The sequence below is a fragment of the Equus caballus genome, chromosome 17, assembly GCF_041296265.1.
Source record: "Equus caballus isolate H_3958 breed thoroughbred chromosome 17, TB-T2T, whole genome shotgun sequence".
NCBI lineage: Eukaryota > Metazoa > Chordata > Mammalia > Perissodactyla > Equidae > Equus > Equus caballus.
Window position 1 is genome coordinate 36,541,207 of NC_091700.1, and position 18,485 is coordinate 36,559,691.

The 18,485-nt window shown below is 48.9% G+C and overlaps 2 long non-coding RNA genes across 2 annotated transcripts in view; both read left to right on the plus strand.

Moving 5' to 3' along the window:
* Nucleotides 1-13,160: 13,160 nt before the first annotated feature.
* LOC138918505 (uncharacterized) lies at nucleotides 13,161-14,753 on the plus strand. Its single transcript, XR_011427947.1, has 3 exons — nucleotides 13,161-13,439; nucleotides 14,061-14,220; nucleotides 14,577-14,753. It is a non-coding gene; the product is annotated as an uncharacterized lncRNA (long non-coding RNA).
* Nucleotides 14,754-16,240: 1,487 nt separating this feature from the next.
* Nucleotides 16,241-18,485, plus strand: part of LOC138918506 (uncharacterized) — a 92,400-nt gene continuing 90,155 nt past the window's right edge. Inside the window, exon 1 of the long non-coding RNA XR_011427948.1 lies at nucleotides 16,241-16,351. This is a non-coding gene — a long non-coding RNA (uncharacterized lncRNA). The remainder of the gene's footprint in view (nucleotides 16,352-18,485) is intronic.

The following is an 18,485-nucleotide window of genomic DNA, read 5'->3' on the forward strand; positions in this document are numbered from 1 at the left end:
TGTTAAGTGTCTCAGGGCTAGTAGAATTTGTACTGTGTAAGAATGAGATATTTTAAAACAAAGACGATATGTCACAGAGGTTAGCCAAATGAAAAAGTGGAAACTAACTGAGAAAGACCGAAGCACTTAATCCAGCAACATTCTGAAGAGTAAAGGGACTCAGTGAGAGGTGGGAGGGTACAAGATAGGGAACTTGAGAGTTCTGAATGGATTTAACCCTTCTCATCTGTGCTCACAAGAGGAGCTGCCAGAATGCCAAAAACAAACCAGGGACAATCTCTAAAGGATTCCGAATTTGTCTTTGAGTGTTTTATAGGATGATTCTTTTGGTTCATATCTATTGTCCTGGTTATATTGGTTCCAATGTTGCATTCCCCGAGCACAAACCAGCTAGTAGTAAGAGATGAGGGCCAGCTATGTGTTGGGGAACCTTTCCTCCCTGGGATTAAAATTGTGGACATATATAATCCACAGATTGGGTAGACAGAGCCGAGAGGAAGTTAGTCATCCTGGATATCTGAGTTTTCCAGATCCCAGGTGAAACTTTACCCCAGAGATCATAAGCTCAAATGCCCATGTTGTGAGGCAGGTCAGGTAAATGAGGAAAGCAGTCTGTGTATAAAGGAAAAAAGAACGGTGGGTGTGTCCTTTCATAACTATGGTTCATCCATACCATGGACCACGACACAGCTATGGAAAGAAACCAAGTATTGATACACTCAATGACTTGCACGAATCTCGAGGGGATTATGATGAGTGAAAAAACCCAATCCTAAAAGACTACACACTATATGATTCCATTTATATCACATCCTTGAAATGACAAAATTATAGAAATGGAGACCAGATGAGAGTTTACCAAGGGGTCAGGGATGGGGGTTGTAATGGGATGGGGGTGGGCTCATGAGGGATCCTCGTGGTGATTGAACTGACTCTATCAACGTCAAGGGTTATGGTGTGGTACTAGAGTTTTGCAAGATGTTACCATTCGGGGAGATGGGAAAAGGAACACAAGATCTCTCTGTATTATTTTTTACAATTGCATGTGAACTTACAATTATCTTCAAATAAAAATTCAATTGAAAAAAGGAATGGTGGGGACTGCAGTGAACTAGAGAGCACATGGCTCTTTTGAAGGGCAACAAAATAAAAAAAAAGTTGCCATACAGTGCAGACCCCAAATAACAAGCACCTCCCCCCAGACTACCCAACCAGCCAACCGACCAAGAAATAAAAATGTGTAATCCCTGGTCTATTCACTTAAGTGCTCAAAAAAACTTTAAAAATTGTAACCATTTTAGATGTAAGTCTTTAAAAAATCTATTACATATTCCTCTGCCTTCTTAAACATAGTATACTGAAAATAGGGAAATAATCTCACCTGTTCCTGGAAGCAGGATGCCTTCATCTGACAGTCATAGATAACCTGCTGGAAAAGGCTTAAACCCCGTGAAAATGGGATGTGTTTGCATGAGAAGAAGTTGGGGCAGAGGGTCAGAGAGTTTAGGGCTCTTTCAAAGTTATTACGCAGAACCGAGCTGCTGTGCTTTGTAAGGTTTATGATTGCGTTTAGGGTCTTCCTGTCTTTTTTACTGTCGGGCTCATAGTAATGTTTTCTCGATACTGTCAGCATGCCAGCTTGCAGTCAACTCTCATTTCCTTCTAATTTATTGTGTGCTTGCAAAGTGGGTAACAAAATGTATTGGCACGTGTGTGTGTGTGTGTGAGTAGACAGGGAATCTGGGGGAATCTGAGTAGTCACACTTTTGTATGTAGTCTTTTTAACATCTATTTTGACTCCTCAAAGGCCTTATTGGTTCCAAATAGTCAAGACATCTGAGAAACTGCATTTTGAAAAGGTAAAATGAAACTTAAAAATGGAAACTGCATGTTGCTTTGCTTATTTCAGACTGACCAGAATAATGTTTCTGAGAGGTGGCTTGTAAGAGGGTTAAGAACCTAGACTTTGCAGCCAGACTGTCTAGTTCAAATCCTGGCTCTACCACATACTAGCTGTGTGACTTTGGGCAAGTTACATAACTGCTCTGTGCCTCAGTTTCTTTACCTGTAAAATGGGGATGGTGATACTAATACCTATCTCATAGGGTTGTTAGGAGGATTAAATGAGTTGATATCTGTAAAGCCCTTAACAGAGTATCTGGCACACAGTAAGTGCAATATATGTTTATATCTATTAAGCAATAGTAACAACATGAAAAAGAAATCTTGCCAACCACTCCTCACCATCCTCATGTAACTCCCGTGACCAGCAGGTCTGGCAGGTTTTCAACCATGGGTGAGTAAGGTCGCCTAAGGTAGTTTTTCCTAAGATTTCTGGATTATTCTCAGCTGGCCTTATGGCAGCACCTGAGCCCTTTCTCTAGCCTGTGTCTCTCTGGGAGTCACGCATTTGGGGTGTGGAGAGGGAGGAGTGGAGATGCGCATTGTTTCGTATGATCTTCCCCTGCCTGGACCCGCCATCCCTCTGTCCCCACTATTGCTCTGGCTGCCCCTGTTGGCCCCCATCTGCTGTCCCTGTGGGTACCAATTTCACATTCCTGGGAGAGACAGTCTGATGGGTCAGGCTGGTCCAGCTTGGACCTCAGCTGTGGCTGGGGACGGTGTTCTCAAGTGGCATCAACAGGGCTGAGGGGCTCCTCATAGAAGGTGGGAGGCAGCTGTGGAAAGTTGTGATCCAGAGCTGGGCAGGCACTCAGCAATGTGAATGTTGCACTGATAAGCCAGAGCAAATATTGGTTTGGGATTTGGGAGACCTGGGGGCTGGAGTTAGCTGCTTACTAGCAGGGTGACCTTAAAGAAGCCATTTAACCTGCCTAACCCTCAGTCTCCGCATCTGTAAGGTGGGGATGGTGGTAATACCTGTGTCTCTTACCTCACCAGACCAGGACTGGCTACGTAGTTTGCCGGCTCCAGTGCAAAATGAAAGTGTGGAGCTCTTTGTTCCAAAATGATTAATATCAACATGGTGACAGCAGAGCGTTAAACCAAGCAGGGGGTCCTTTTAAGTGTGGGGTCCTTTGTGGCTGCACAGCTCGCATGCCCAGGAACCCACCCTGCACAAGATTGTAAAATGCAAAGCCTTATGATAAGTTATACATCTTTCACATATGCATTTTGTTGTTTTAATCTTAAAATGGTTTTTAAAAGAAGAAAACTGAACTTACGCTTCTGTGAAGGCTGCCCAAGAGAGCCGATCTCCAGCTGATGTGCCCCGGGACATGCTGGCCTGCTGTTCACAGCTGCATCCATCCGAGATGGCCAGCACTCGTGCTGTTGAGATGGTGGTGTGGTCTCCAGCCTCACCTCTGCACACGACTCATCACGGTAGAAGACAGTGTTTCTGCTGCCTCTCCCTCTCTTCCCGCCTTCACACGCTCAGAGGGGAGGCTCCGTGAGGGTCTCCTGCAGGGAGCTCTGGCATGTGGCTGGGATACCCAGACTTGAGAGGTCCCTGCCTGACCCCCCCTCTCCCCCCAGAGCTACCACCTGGGAGCCCTCCCTTGGGACTGGCACCTGGCAGGGGGCTCTGGAGGTACGTCACATGGCTCTCAGGGAAGGAATTCATTCTCCCGTGGAGAAGGGACCGTGGCCTTTTCATCTTTCCCATCAAACAAATGATTTCTGCCTTTGGTGTGCTCTGCATTCTCCGCTCACTCGAGCCAATCCAAACTGCGCTGTCGAGTAAACTTACTGTCCACTGACCTCGTCCACGGGGGGCTGAGCCTCTCTCTTTTTCAGTCTTCTGTCTCTGCAACAGTCTGGCTCCCCAAGGACTGACTGCTCATCACTTTCTTGATAAGAAAGGGCTCTAGAAGTTTCCTTGCTAAGGAAACTGATTTGAGGGGCTCCACCAGGTTGCCCTGAGGCCTAGTCTTGCTTCTACTCCTTCCTGCCTCTCCATTTCCACGTGGTGCCCAAGTCAGGACCACGCGCCAGCCATCCACCCCCAGTCCGCTGCCCCTGGGGAGTAGTGGGTAAAGCTTATCCCTAACTTCCTTCTGGGATGTCCATGTGACCCACCAATGGTTTATCAGCTAATAAAGTGATGTGGAGGAAGGAAAGGAGGAAGAAGGGGGAGAAGGAGAAAAGGAACACCATCTATCCAGAGGAAATTCAAGATAACCACATTCCTCACCTCTGAAATAATGGGAAAAATTGTCTAATATTTCAGGGCCGTTTCCTTCTTACGAATGCCTTGCATTCCAGACCCCAAGGGAGACACGTGGAAATCAGAGCGTACTTTCTTAAGAAACACCATTGTGCATGGTGGTTCTCAGCCCGGCCCACAGAAGCCCTTTGACCATATGGACCTGAAGGATTAGACTAATAAACCAGGTTAACAACCTCCAACCCCCATCTCTAGCAGGCTCTATGATGCACTGACGAAACCTCTGTTACATCTTGGAGGGCAGCCACAGCTGACAGAGGGGGTGCAATCCTTCAAGGTCTGGCATTTTGCATAATTAAAGACACTTTTGTGAGGCCCCTTCTGTAAGGCCCCTCACCAGATATGAACATCCTCATAAAGGAGGTGCCTTTTTTGGGGGAGGGGACCAACACATCCTCTTTGGCAAAATTTGCGCAATGGAGGTGAAGGTTGGACTCCAAACCCAGATTCCCCTGTTGCCTGGTGCTCACAAGAAGAGTGTCACAGCATTGTTACATTCGTGTGTATGCGTGTGTGTGTTTTGCAGAAAGCCCATTTTGTACGCTTTCACTGCAGCTGCAGGCCTCAAGGACTTGACTGTTTTTATAATGACAATGAATAAAAGCAAAGTCTTTGAAGAAAAAAGTTCATTTTGATTTTTCAAGACAAGTCAGCAGGAGCCCCAGAGACTCGCCAGTCCTTTTCGTCCTGTGCTCCCTGCTCGGAGCTTCACATTCATGTGTTGTTTGCTGTAACTGAAAAATGCCTCGGTCTCTAGAAAGCTAAGTGGATGCAAATGGATTTGCAGTTGTCAGTGTGGAACAGTCTCCAGCGGCCGGGAGCCCCGAGACAACTTTGATGGCCCTGACAGAGCCGCCCTTGTACCTCCTCGGGAAAGCTGGCTGCCCGTGCCTGCTTCTAGCCATCTGAAGCTATCTGGGACCTCGCTTCTTTTTATGAGGCTGCAGGAGATGAAAGCAGAAGCCACGTTAATTATTGTAAAGTGCTTTTTACTTTTAAAGTGCTTCGTTGGCGTTAATTAGTTATTCCTACTTACAGCACTGTGGTGAGGTGGATGAGAATGATTACCTTTTCTACCTTGGAGGAAATGAAGACACAAAAATTTAATGACTCCCCAGGGGACCCCCGGGGGAAGTTGGTCTCTTACACAGAGTTAGGTTTCCAATAGAGTGTGTCTGGCTTCCTCCCCGGGTCTTGCATAGCTGCTGTACCTTGCTGCCACCATTAATATCCTAAGTGCTTCTTCGGCAGGGATGACTTCTGGCTGCCTTTGTCAGAAGAAGTTGGATTTGCCAGAGGCTTGGGTGATTGGAGACAAAGCAGAGAGGTCGCTGCTCCTTTCTCAGTCGGCACAGAGGCAAGGAAGCCTGTTGTTTGTGGTCCTCTGCTCGTCTAAAGAGGGCAAGGTTTGGGAGGAAGGTTGCTCCTGGTCAGGCGCCCAGGGAGGGTGATGGAGAAGGGGAGGGAGCGAAGGTGTGGCGATAGGGGCTGTTTCTAAGAGCTCCTGTCCCTGGCACACACGTTCTGGGTTGTTTCTTGTCTGCGTGGGTTAGGAAGCAGATGTGCTGATGCCTTCCTATTCTTGGGCAGAAAATAATTAAATGTTGGGAAAGGACCTTCCACACGGCAGGGTGGCGGGGGAGAAATGCGCTTCAGAATCAGACAGCTCCTGGTTCATGCTCTGGCTAATCCAGTTGCCAGGGAAGTGGCTCTTAGTGTCTGGTTCCTCATGTGTAAAATGGAGGTGATAAATGAGCTAACAGACTTGAAGTGTGTGGCACAGACTCTGTTAATGGTTTTCACCGAATCACTGTTTAATCTCTTTTTTCCCTTCTCCACTTCCAGGCTGAGTTAGAATTTGGTCTTTTCACTTCAAGCCTCTCCCTTTCCATCTGATGTCTCCTCAGATTTGCGCGAATATCCTTCTCATCTGCAAATTCATCAGATAACCATGAGGAACTCCATCTGAGTGACATCCTTCATTTCTGCACACAACTTCTGTGTTGGCATAGGGCAGGCAGGACTGCTATCTTAAGGAAGAACAGCACAGGGCTAAGAACAGAAGGTGGAGGTGGAAGACACTGGTCCGTGGGGGAAGGAAAAAGCTCAGTCCGCCCAGACCCAGCATCTCTCCTTGAGCGGCCCCACAGCGTGCCTTTCTCCGGGGTTCATTGTAGGGATGGGAGAGGAGGCTGGCTCACAGCTGATGATCACCGTGTTCTACCGTTTCCCATCGTCTGTCATCCCCATGCCTATAGGGCCCCCCAGAAGCAATCTCTGATTCCAATCCAACCCGCTCTAGGCTCCGTGCCCTCTCTCTAGGTGAGGCGCAATGTTCAGTCCCATGTGAGCCAGACTTTCCTCCGTGAAGGGAAGTGGAGGGAGGTGAGACAAAGCTCAAGTGTTTTGTGCCCACCTGGAGTAGTGAGCCTCACCTTTCCTTTGACCGCCCTGTCCCCAAGAGGCCTCACATGAAACGTGACTTCCCCATGGGGTACGCTGGCCACTTGTGTGCTGGGACCTTCTCAGGTGTTTGCAGAGAAACCTCCAGTCCTTTTCCTTTAGGCTTTTGTGCTGGACGGCCCACTTGTCCCTTACTAGTCTGGTGACCTTGGGTAAGTTCCTTAATGGCTTGGTGTCTTGTTTCCTCATCCACAAAGTGGGAGAATAATAATAATATCGATCCTCTTACAAGGATCACATGAGTAAAGACAGTCAAAGCACTTCAAACAGAGCTGAACCAGCTATTCTTATTAACTTGAGTGCACAAGGGAGAGAAAGGACACTGCCTTGGTTATAATGGAGCATGAAGGGACTCGCTTCATTGCCCTTGAACACAGGAGAGCCCGGGAGGGGGGTGGGAACACTTCTACTGCAGTCTCCCTCCCTTCTTGAAAACTTTTTGTGCATCACTGGACGGGAAATGGATAATTCTAATACAGGAGTAGGCTCCTTGCCACCTACTGAATAAACTCCACATTCCTCAGTGTGGCCTTCAGGGCCTGACGCAGGAGCTGGCCCGACTCACCATGATAGCGAGAGCCCTGGCCCCCGCACGCACGGTGGTCGTGTCATGTGTGCTTCCTGAGTGTGGACCCACAGAGGCCTTCCTCCCCGCCCCTCCCCCATGGGCCCCTGGCTCTGGATTCTTCTCATTGCTCCTGCACACCTTGGACTTTCCTGCTTCTGTTCCTTATCTGTCTTGTTCTCTCCTCGTTTCTCCTCTTCACAGGATCCATTTCCCATGTCGCCTCCCCTGTGAGCCGTTTTCCGACTCTTCCCCTCTTGCACCTTCCAGTTAAATCACGTCTTCTGTGTGGTATGGAGTTTACCCCACCCTCAAGTAGTTGGTGGGTGTGCACATGTGCATTTGGATTCATCCCTGCCCCCGTCTGACTCCCGTCCAACCTGTCCAACCAACGGCGCTGGACCAATCATCTAAAAGCACAGATCCAGACCTCACCTCTCGGCAGCTGTAACTGAACGCCAGGCATGGTGCTCAACACCCCACGTTTATTATTCTGTGTAACCCTCGTGACAATCCTATGGGGTGGGTATCGTTGTTATGCCATTTTACAGATGAGGCAGTGGAGGCTTAGAAAGATGAAGCATTTCAGCAGAGGTTACACCATTAGAAAGAGCAGGGATTCATCTGAGGTCTGGGTGACCCCCCAAATCAGTGCCCCTGACTTTTAGGCTACACAGCTTATACTGTGCTCCCCCAATTGAAAACCTGAATGAGTACGAGCCACACTTCTCAGCAGACATTGAAGCCTCAGGCCTGGTTTCCAGCGCTGCCCATGTGCGCTCAGCCCAGTCCTGCGGGACTGCCTGGCGTTAGCTGCCCTCCCCTGTCTTGGGGCTGTGGCCTTGGTGCTTCTGCTGCGTTTGCCTGGAATGTGTAACTGCTCAACTGTTGCTAGATCCTGAGTCAGCTCCAGTGTTGGCTCCTTCCCTGCCCGTCTCTCCAATCACTCGGGATAATTCGAGGCTCTGTTCCTGTGCCCCTGAGCCCTTCCTCAGCACTACCCTGAGGGAAGTTGTTGGCTCACATGATATCCCAGAGGACATGGGCTTTGCTATCTTCATCCTTGTACCCCTGAGCCTAGCACTGGAGCTGACCAAGAGCACGTGCACCACGAATCCTGTGGAAGGAATGAAGAGTTATGAAATGGTGAATGCTTTTCTGCGTTGCTGGGTGCAAATTCCAGCTCTCACGGAGCAGGTCCAGCAAATTTCCTTGGTGCTAGGCCATTGGGGAGGGTTTTTGGAAAGACCAAGCTAATAATCTTCTTACCTCTAGGAAAAATGAGTGCTTTTGCTGAAGGCTTCACTGCAGGTCACCCCGTTGGTCTGAGGACAGTTCAAGTCCATACTTGGAGATCAGAGGACTGGATGCCAGACCAGGCTCTGGGGACCATTTTGCACAACGTTGCAATGCTACTGATCTGAGCAGCTGAGAGGTTAAGTGACTTGCTCAAGGACTGTAGAACTAAGGGACAGAGCTCGGGACAGGAACCAGTGGCCCTTGGTTTCAGGTCTGGAGCACATTTCTCAGCCCTTGAGAGGGTTCACTGAGGGTGGGCTGGGTTCTTGGCTAGCCTTGGAGTCCATGGGACCATCTGGTGAAGTCAGAGCAGAGCAGCAGCCCTACTTCACAGCCTCGGGCTGCTCAGGGAACCTGAGCTGCTGCCGGGACAGGAAGTAATACTCTCAGAGTTTTAGCCCCAAAACCTCAGAAACTTTTTGATGATGCATTAAATGTCAAGCATATTGCCGAGAGGAGAAAAAAAACAGCCCCAGGTATCAGCCTTTGTTACTGAGATGACAGGAGGTAATCAGTAATATCACAGGAAGTCGTATTGTCAAGATAGAGAGAGGGCAGTGTCTAGGGGACCACACCTTATAATAACCGCACTTAGTCCAAAGGGGCTTTCGTGTGCCCCTTCTGAGTGGAGCCAGAGGAGGAGCTGTGGGGAGAGAGCAGCCAAGGCTGCCGTGTGGGCATCTCTGCTGTGAGGAGCAAAGCACAGAGTGTAACTGAAAGGCTGCTACATAGTAGGAGCTCAATTAATACTTGGAGTGAACAAAACTCTTGCATCTGCATGAGCCTCTGTGCTTCCTGCCTCTCTGTCACTCGCCTGTAAATGCCACACAGCCGCTGAAAAAGTGAGCAGAGCAGTTCAAGGACCCTCACAGAATCTTTGAAAATCAAGGGTCTTATTTCATCTTCTTGCTATTGCCACAGCGCTGGGGGCAGCGTCCTCTGCCTCGAGCCCCTCTGAGGGGGCCCGTGCCCCACCTCACTGAGACTGCGTGCCCCGTTGTCACTCACTGATGAGAAGACCCAGCCGTTCCCATGAAAACCCAGAGCTCGGGGAGGCCTCGGAAGGACGGCTGTGGGCCAGATGCACGTGGCTGCTGTCGCTCAGTGTGCTTCGGACTGTTCCCCACAGGAGGGAATTCATCGTCATCGAGCACTTAGAAACGCTGGCAGCTTGCTTCTCTCCGTGGCTGTTCCCTGCCTCCAGCCTCGCCACTCGGCACGCAGGAGCAAGACATGGTGGCCTGGGGATGTGGCTTTCTCACATGACGGCTGTGTGCCTGCTCAGTGCTCTTGAGCATCACCAGAGATCTCCCTCCCACGGGCCCCGAGCAAGCTCTGGCCTCCTGTCGGGACCCTGGCACCCTGGGACGCTGGGGCCACGTGTGACAGGGACTGCACGTTTGCCAGGGGAAGCAACAACGGTCCACACCTCTGCCTCCCTCCCAGCACGGGCCACACCCGGGGGCAAACCTGCTGGCTCCATTACCGGTAGATAGCTCACATCGCACGCTGGTTGAAAGCTCACGTGTAACCCAGAGTGCGTGCTTCGTGTTCCTTTACACATCAATCCTTGCAACCAATACCAGGAAGCAGCTTTTTTAAGCCCCATTTTTAGAGTGAGGGACCTGAAGCTCAGAGAAATTACGGGGTCTGTGCTGGGACCCACATCTAGTAAGTGGCAAGCCAGGAGTTGACAGAACCAGGAGTCTGTCTCATTCCCAGTCCCACATTTTCATAGCACATCGGCCTGGCACTGGGTCCCTGAGTCTCCCAAGATGGGGACCCGGGGTGACTAACCAATGGAGGGGGTTCCTGGGATTTTCACTGCTAAAACCAGGCGCGTCCAGGCAACCTGGGATGGTTGGTCACTCCCTGTGCAGACAGGGTTGCTGGGGATAGGGCGGTTGGGTTCAGGCCTAGTCTAGGTTTCAGATAAAAGGAAAATATGTCCTCCTTCTTTCTCCCCTTCTTTGGCCCTTTGCTAATCAGCTTTTAAGATGCACGTGTTTTCCTTTGTCATTTCTTTCTGAATGACGCTTCATATTAAATGCCAATATTTGAAGCTTTGTGAAAACTGGCCTTGGATTCCAAGCTCGTTTGGGTTGGGATAGTCCTTTTTGAGCACAGGTAGGATTTCAAGGTTGACTTTGCATTTCTTATGTTTTCCTGTCAGGCCTTGTTGTCTTTTCTTCATGTGACACTTTAACAAGTCTTGGTCAACTTTGAAATGCACAGGTCACACAGGTCGAGGGGTCAAAGGTTAACAGCAGCAAAGCCTTCAGTGGCCTTCTGCTGAGATAGGCTGGGCCAGGAGCACACATGGCCCACTTGGGCCTTATCTGGGGTAGGCCGCGTGAGGCTGGCAGGAAGCCCATACTCCTTTCCTGAGGAGAAGGACAGAATCTATTGGCTCCTCACAACATTTTGTAGTGACCACCCATGACCGCTAAGCCGTTTTTGATAGCAATGCTCAGACCACCATTCTTCGCACGTAGCCATGCCCTCCTACCACCTCTTATCTCTGTTTCTCCATCTCCTCCCACCTCTGACAAAATAGTCTTCGCCATCTTAGGTGGTTTCTCCTGAGGCTAATTTCACTGACCTTTCTGCCGGCCAATGGGAATTAACTGCAGTTAATCATTAAGAGAGATTATTTCGTTAAAAGGTAAACAGATGAAGATATTCTAGTTAGTTAATGAGAAAAGAGTTAAAAGTTTAAAGGAATGTCCTTGACTTTTAATTTTTTTAACCAAGTAACTGGCATCAGTGTCCCTTCTGTAGGCACTGACGCCAAACACTCAACGACCACTGGGGGCGAGCTCAAGCCATCTGCCTTGGTACCACGCACCCCAGGCGATGCTGATGCCCTTGAGGTCTGAGAACGGCTGCCCTGACCTCATCACTACCACAGCCATCCAACAAGCCAGGGACTCTTGCACACCTCCCTGGTTCACTACCAATTTCTTTGCCTTTCAGTTTTAAAACTAGCTAAATGGTTAGTTAATTGCTAGACATTTCTACAAGACTGAGTTGTTAGCATCTCAAACTGGGCTTCTCCTTAACTGAATTCAGCCTTGTTCTTCTAAACCTGCTCTCACTCCTGTGTTCACTATTTCAGATTCAGATTGGTGTCCCCTTCTCCCTGTCCTCCTCCCTACTTCCTCCTTTGCGTCCCCACTCGCCTGGCCATCATGCCTCAGCATCCTTCCTGGGTCATTGCAAGTCTTCTAGATGATTTTAATATCTTTAGTCTCTATGGTCTGACTTCCTCGTGTTGTCAGAGTTATCCTAAGATAGAGGTTGAATTATAACCCCCTCCCCTACTTTGGCCGAGTTCTGACCCCTCCTTGTTCTCAGGCCTCCCAGGGTTGGCCCAGCTGGCCTCTAGCCTCACCCACTCCTTCCACCCTGTGCTCCGGCCACACCACAGCTCTCCTGACTCCTAGTTTTGCTAATGCTTTTCCCTCAACCTGGCTCCTCTAGTCATGCAAATCCCACCTATCCTCGGAAGCCTTCTCTGTGAAGCCTTCTTTGGTTCTCCTAAAATAAATGTATTGCTCCCTCCTCTGTGCCTGTCAGTGCTTACTCTGCATCTCTTTACTTCCCTCGGCCTGTGCATTATGCTGTTGGTCCCTCCAAGGCACTGGAGGGTATGCTCCCAGAGGATGAGGGCTGTGCTCATTCACCGGCACGCCTGCGTGTTGACTGCACCTTTACGGCGAGCCCCTAGGCCTGTGAACGGCTTTAGTAACCTCGCTGCAACACGCTGCAGTGCTTGATCTCCCCCTTAAAGGGTATTGGGGGTTTCCCTAGAATCTGCCACTTCAAAGCCGTTCAGAAAAAAAAAATAGAGCTAATTTAGGCGACACTGTTTACTTCTTAAGAAGATGCTCTGGTGTTGCTTCCTGCACCTGGAGAAGGCTCCGGAGCGGCCTCCACAGTTCCCTGGCAAGCAATAGAGCTGTTAAAATCAGGGCCTGGGAGGGAGGAAGAGGGTGCCCGGAGGGTGTAGGGGGGTGTGCATTGGGGCTGACCTCCAGACAGGGCTACCCACCCCTGCAACCCCAGGCTGGGAGAAAGGGGCGCGGGTCCTACCCGATTACCTACACAGGCACCCCTGTCCTAACTTGTCTGCGCAGAGAGGGTGTTTAATTCTTCCACCTGGAGGGCGTGCCGCCTTCTAATTCACTGTGTCTCTGCCTTCTGTAGGTGACCATTCTTTGTTTTTGCTCCTAAAGTCCCAGCAAGGGGTGCCTCCTGAGTGGGAGTCTTGTCCTCGCTCCTTGCTCCTGGGCGTCTGCATTTTCACAACGGCCCTTTGTGGTAGGTAGGTCCTCGCCTCCTTCAAACGACCTTGAGTAGCACTGTCCTCTGCCCCCTTTCTGGCTGCCACAGGAAGAGGCATGACTGCTGTGAGTCCAGGGCTTGAAGCCATTTTAGACTCAGGCAGGAAAAATAAACAGATGGGGGAGGAGGCTGCCCTCACGTCCTCGCTCTCATTATTCACCCATCCCCAGTGGTCAGTGGGTGACGTATTTAGGACTCAGACTTGCAGTTTGTCGACTGACTAAACAATAGGGCTTTATTGAGCAACTCCCATGGGCCCGTGTCTCTTAGGCCTATTTTACAGAAGGAAAAGCTGAGTGAACACAAAGAAATTGCTCAGAACCAGACATGGCTGGGGCTGCCTTGGGGTGGTTTTTGTGCTGAATCACGGGCCTGACTGCTGCCCCAGAGCAAAGGAGAACCGTCTCCTGTGGTCGGTGGAGTTTCACTGCTTCCTCTTCTGACTTTTTCCACTCGGACTGATCCTCGTCCTTGCCTGGCCACTTCTGCGTGTCCCACAGAGGCGGAACTTTGGGCCAGGTGGGCCCAGGGGGAGAGACCAGAAGGACAGAACAGCCGCTTAGACGGGCTTTCCAGGTGACAGGGCGCAAAACCGCTGTCCTTTCTCTGCCATTAGTTAGCAGTCAGGAGGCGTGCGTCCTGATACATGGGCTGCAGTGCCAGGAGGGGGCCCGACAAATAGTCCTCGTTCACCGGGCTCTGCCGCCGGCCCCTCGCAGGGTGCCCGATGAAAAGGGCAGGGGGGCGCCGCCAGGGAGGCCCGTCGGGGGCTCCTTCCCCGCAGCGCTGTCCCCTGGGCTCGCCAAGTCCCACGAGTCAGCAAACTGGAGAAGCGTTTTCAAAGCCAGGCCTTCGCCCTCCTTGGCAGGCTCCTCAAAGGCGCCTCGCTCTCGCCGCGCCTGGGAGAGCCTGTAAAAGGTCTTTTTGTTCGCGCTCCTCAATGGCTACATCCTCGGGGAGCCGTTCAAGAGGCACGGTGTGAGCCGGAGGACACTCGAGCTGCGCCACTTGGGTGGGCAACGGGAGGGAGCAGGGCCAGGCGGCGGGGCGGAGCAGAAGGGGCCCGGGTGGACGGCGCTGGAGGAGGCGGAAACTGTTCTCAGGCTCGGTGTGTAAGAATCCAGACGCTGCCCAATGGATGCTTTTAGAGGTCAGAGGCAAAGAGCGCTCATCGGCTTTTTATTTTTATTTTTTTAGGTGCACTGCCGTATTTGGTATACAAATAACACCTCACGTCTGTGGTGATGGGTCCTTAGGAATAGACAGAGAAATCGCCTTGGAATTTGGTGACTTCAGGACATGGCTTTGTTTTAAAAAATTCATTTCCAGACCTCAGCCGACAATTTTTCCCAGCAAGGTGGGTTTGTCATCAGCTCTGAAACAAAGGTCATCTGAGGCTCGTGGGAGCATGATTAAGACCTGGGTCCAGCTTAGAAATCATGGGTGATGGCCCAGAAAACATTGTCAAGCAAAGATACCCCTTCTGCTTATAGAAACACAGAATTCTGAGGCCATGAAGCAATCCCAGGGGCCCCTCCTACCCTTCTTCTCTGGCAAACATTTTTAAACAAAGTCTTTTAATAGCGAGCATGATAGCTCTCTAATTCAGTTATTATTATTCTCTTAGGATGTCTTGACTTAGCCTATTTATTTATAAAAATTGATCATAAACTATCATTGAACTAGCTGGAGGTTTGTATGTTTTCTCTAAAGCGTGAAAAAGTGAATTTCATTTGGACCTGATGCGAGGTGAATTAACAAATTATACCCTTGTACGGCAAGAATATCGAAGAAGAAAATGAATGATTTTTCTCCGGAATGATTCTTAGTAAGCCAAAAAGAAAAATCAACAAACTAAGCTAAATAAAACAATAACAAAAGTCCTCTCCAGTACTGTGTTTGGTCCAGTTGGTACAAAGTTTGTACCTGGTTTTATGAGCTAACTTTTCCCTCATTGTTTAAATGGATTTGGACATTATCTTTCCAACATGCCGTTTACAAGGAAGGTGTGCGCTGGTTTGCTTTTGCGGTGCGTTTACAAAGCCGCCTATCGAAGTGGTTCACAAGCAAAACAGAGGCCCTGGAAAGACGATATACCTTCCTTCCTGAGCAGATATTTCAGGATTGGGGAAGCAGGGTTTCCTGTGTTCTCACAAGGGGTTGAGATAAAGAAACCCAGGGCCGTTTCAGAAAGAATCGAGCCTGGAATGAGCATGAGGCAGTTGTTTTTGTGTGCAGGGCCCCGTTCTACAATGAGAGGCGGGCAGACTGTGTGTGGACAGGACGTGACGTGGGGTGGGGTAGGGAGCTGGGAGAGCACTCTGAAGCCTGTGATGTCAGGGAGCAGGTCTGCAGGACTCCCTGGGAAGTTCAGCTTCTCCTCCTCCTCCCCCGCCATCCCCCGCTGGGCCAACCTTTGATGCCGCACACAGTTGTGTCTTACCTCTGTCCTCTTTTACACCAAGAGAGCATCAGCCGGCTTGGTGCCTTCTGGGAACATTTGTTTACTTTACATTATGTTTTCTCCTTGTTTCTATGTTTGTCAAAAGGCAAAACGAAGAGGTGGGTAAGATTTGCCTTCCGTGTATTTCCCCATCCTCCATCCAATTTCCCTTTTGTGTTTTCCCTGCCCCCTTCCTCTTCGAGTCCTGCCAGCTAGGGGTTCCTTCTGCATGAATGAAAGCACTTTGAGCACTTAATTCATCCAAAGATTTTGCTGTCTGAGAACTGCGGCCTCTTCCAGATACTTATTGCATTTAAAAGAAGTCCATGAAAGGAAAGAAAAACCCAGCAATTACCAAATATTAAAAAAAAATAAAGATAATAATATAGCCATAAGGAAGGAAAAATCCGATAACAATAACAAGAAGCTTATGTTTATTGGGAGGGCTGTGTTAGGTGGAAAGGAAATGGGAAGAATTATAAGATCATAAATTTTCTCACCTTTCTTAATTGGAACATAATGGATACTACTTGATTTCTGAAGCTAATTGAGACATAGAAATTTAAGCATCTCATTTAAAATTGAAAAGGTTGACCACTTCTAGGACTCAAATTCAGAGTACACAGTTAAAGAAAACAAAGGAAATATAAATGAAGCATTAAAAGTGAAAAAAATTAAGATAATAGCATTATGATAAATATAATAATAAATATAAGTGAGATCAACTCACTTATTTCAAAAAGCCTAAACACAACTATGTACTGTCTTAAAAAAATATATACCTAAAGCAAAGTGACTCAGAATCAGAGACAGTGCTTAACCTCCAGAAATATCTCTCTAATGGTGGAATTCTGGGCGCTGCGGCATTTGGGAGGGGTGGATATTTTTGGACTAAGCTTTCCTGGCCTCTAAAATCAGACCATGTGGTTGCCAGCTCATGAGACCAGCCCTGTGGGCATCAGTGTTTGTTCTAGATTGCTGAGCTTCCAAAGGGCAGGGGCTGCGCCTGCTTTGTTTAATTCCAGGCATTTCAGAGAAGGACCATGTGAGGACATACTTTTTGATGTTGAAGTAACACAGAAGTGGCGGGTGAGAAGCACTTGCTCTCACCAGTCCGTTAAGGTAGAGTGTCTCTGGTGAAGTCTCTCCGGAAGTTATGATAACTATTTGGGGCCTTAAGCATGCTGTTTGATATCTCCAAGCATTTGTATTTAATGGATCAGGAGTGATTTATCAGGGTTCCCCTATGTGTCGTGATTTCTTAGAGGCAGAGTTAGACAGACCTGGGTTAGAATGCCATCTCTGCCACTTTCCCACTGTAGGAACTTAGGAAAATTACTTAAACTCTCTGACCCTGAGTTTCCTCATCTGTACAATTGTTCATTTACTCAATAGTTATTTGTTGAAAGCTTCCTATATGGCATTCTCTATTCTGGATGCTGTGGATACAAAGTCTCTACTTTCATGTAGCTTATATGCAAATGGAATAGGATAAAAAATAAACAGCAACAACAACAATCAGCCAATAAGTTCAAAATATGCCAGGTGGGATAAATGATATGGAAAAAATCCAAGTGGAGTGATGGAACAGAGAGCGACGGTGATGCGTGTGGGTGTGTGGATGAGTCTGTGCCCGCCATGGTTGCTATTTTAGGAAGCGTGGTCATGAGAAGTCTGTCTGATGAGGGGCCTTTGACACCTGAATGAACTGCGAGAGCTGGGCGGAGACCTGGGGGAAGACTCTTCCTTGCAGAGGGGACAGTGCAAAGACTCCAGCTAGGAGGAAAGTAGCTGGAGCGGGATGGCAGGGAGAGCCGTAGGATTTGCGGACAGAGAGCTGTCTGGGAGCCACATGAAGTATTCTAGGCTGTGGTAAAGACTTTGGAACCAGCTCAGAAACCATTGGAGGGTTTCGAACAGAGCAGTGCTACCCTTTGATTTAGATTTTAAAGGATTCCTCTGGCTTCTGAGTTGAGAATAGACCGAGTTGTGAGAAGTCTTAGCAGGAAGACTAGTTAGGACAGGTGATGGAGTCTTAGGGCAGGATTCATCAGTGGAGACGGTAGGAAGTGGTTGATTCTGGCTCTGTTTTAACGATGGAGTTGACAAGATTTCTAACATGTTGGATGTGGGATGAAAAAAAAGAAGTCAAGGATGACTTCAGGTATTTTTTTGTCGGAGAAACTGCAGGAATGGACTTGTATACCGAGGGAGCAGATAGGGCGTCAAGTGTTCTGTTTTAGCCCTGTGAAATGCCTGTTCAACGTGTAAGTGGAGACATTAAGTTGGAAGTTGGAAATAAGAGATTGGGACTCAGAGAATGAAATCGGGAAGGTGATAGATGGATGCAGAAAATAAAGCCATCACATGACATCACATATGGGGCGATGTAGCTGCAGAAGAGAAGAGACCTGTGCCCTGGGTCACTCCGACATGTAGGGGTCAGAGAGATAAGGCGGAACTAGCACAAGAGCAGCCAGTTGGCTAGGAGGGAAAGCAAGATTGGTGGGATCAGGGAAGCCAAGTGAAGAAAAAGTTCAAAGGGAGAGTCTTCAGCTGTGCCTAAGGCTGCTGGTGGCCAAGTGAGGTGAAGCCTGGAGTTGGCAATGTTGTGAGGATTAAGTGAAATAGTATTTGTACAGTGGTTAGCACATTAAACAAATGCCTAACAAATGGTGGCTCTAACCAGGATTGACTGGCACCTGAGTTTCATAGTTAGACATGCCTTCCTTTGGGTGAAAGTGCCTGGGAGGGGTATTTCGCTTTGACCGAGGGTAGGGGGAGTGAAGGAATATGTTGGATGTGGGTGCTAAGAGAGGTTGCCACAGAAGGGAGAAGGAGCCTAGGAAGGCGGGGGTGGGGGGGGGGGCGGCCTCTGAAGATAACTTTCTGTGTTAAAGGTTCCCCAAGACCTGCTACTGGCATTACAGTCTACACTGAGGATGTATTAGTCAGCCTGCAATTATTTACTCATCTTTGGACACCTGTCTGATATCTAGGTCTGTTTCTGGAAGATTCTGAGTCTATTGAGATTTGGCAGAGCTTGCTCAGTGAGCCACTCCATCTGATTGCTATGTCCTGGTTGGCCTGTGACATCTTTACAAACAGTGGGGATCCAGCCCTCAGGGACATTCTTCTGGATTGATCAGGTGTTCTTTTCTGAGCTAAGATACGGCCTC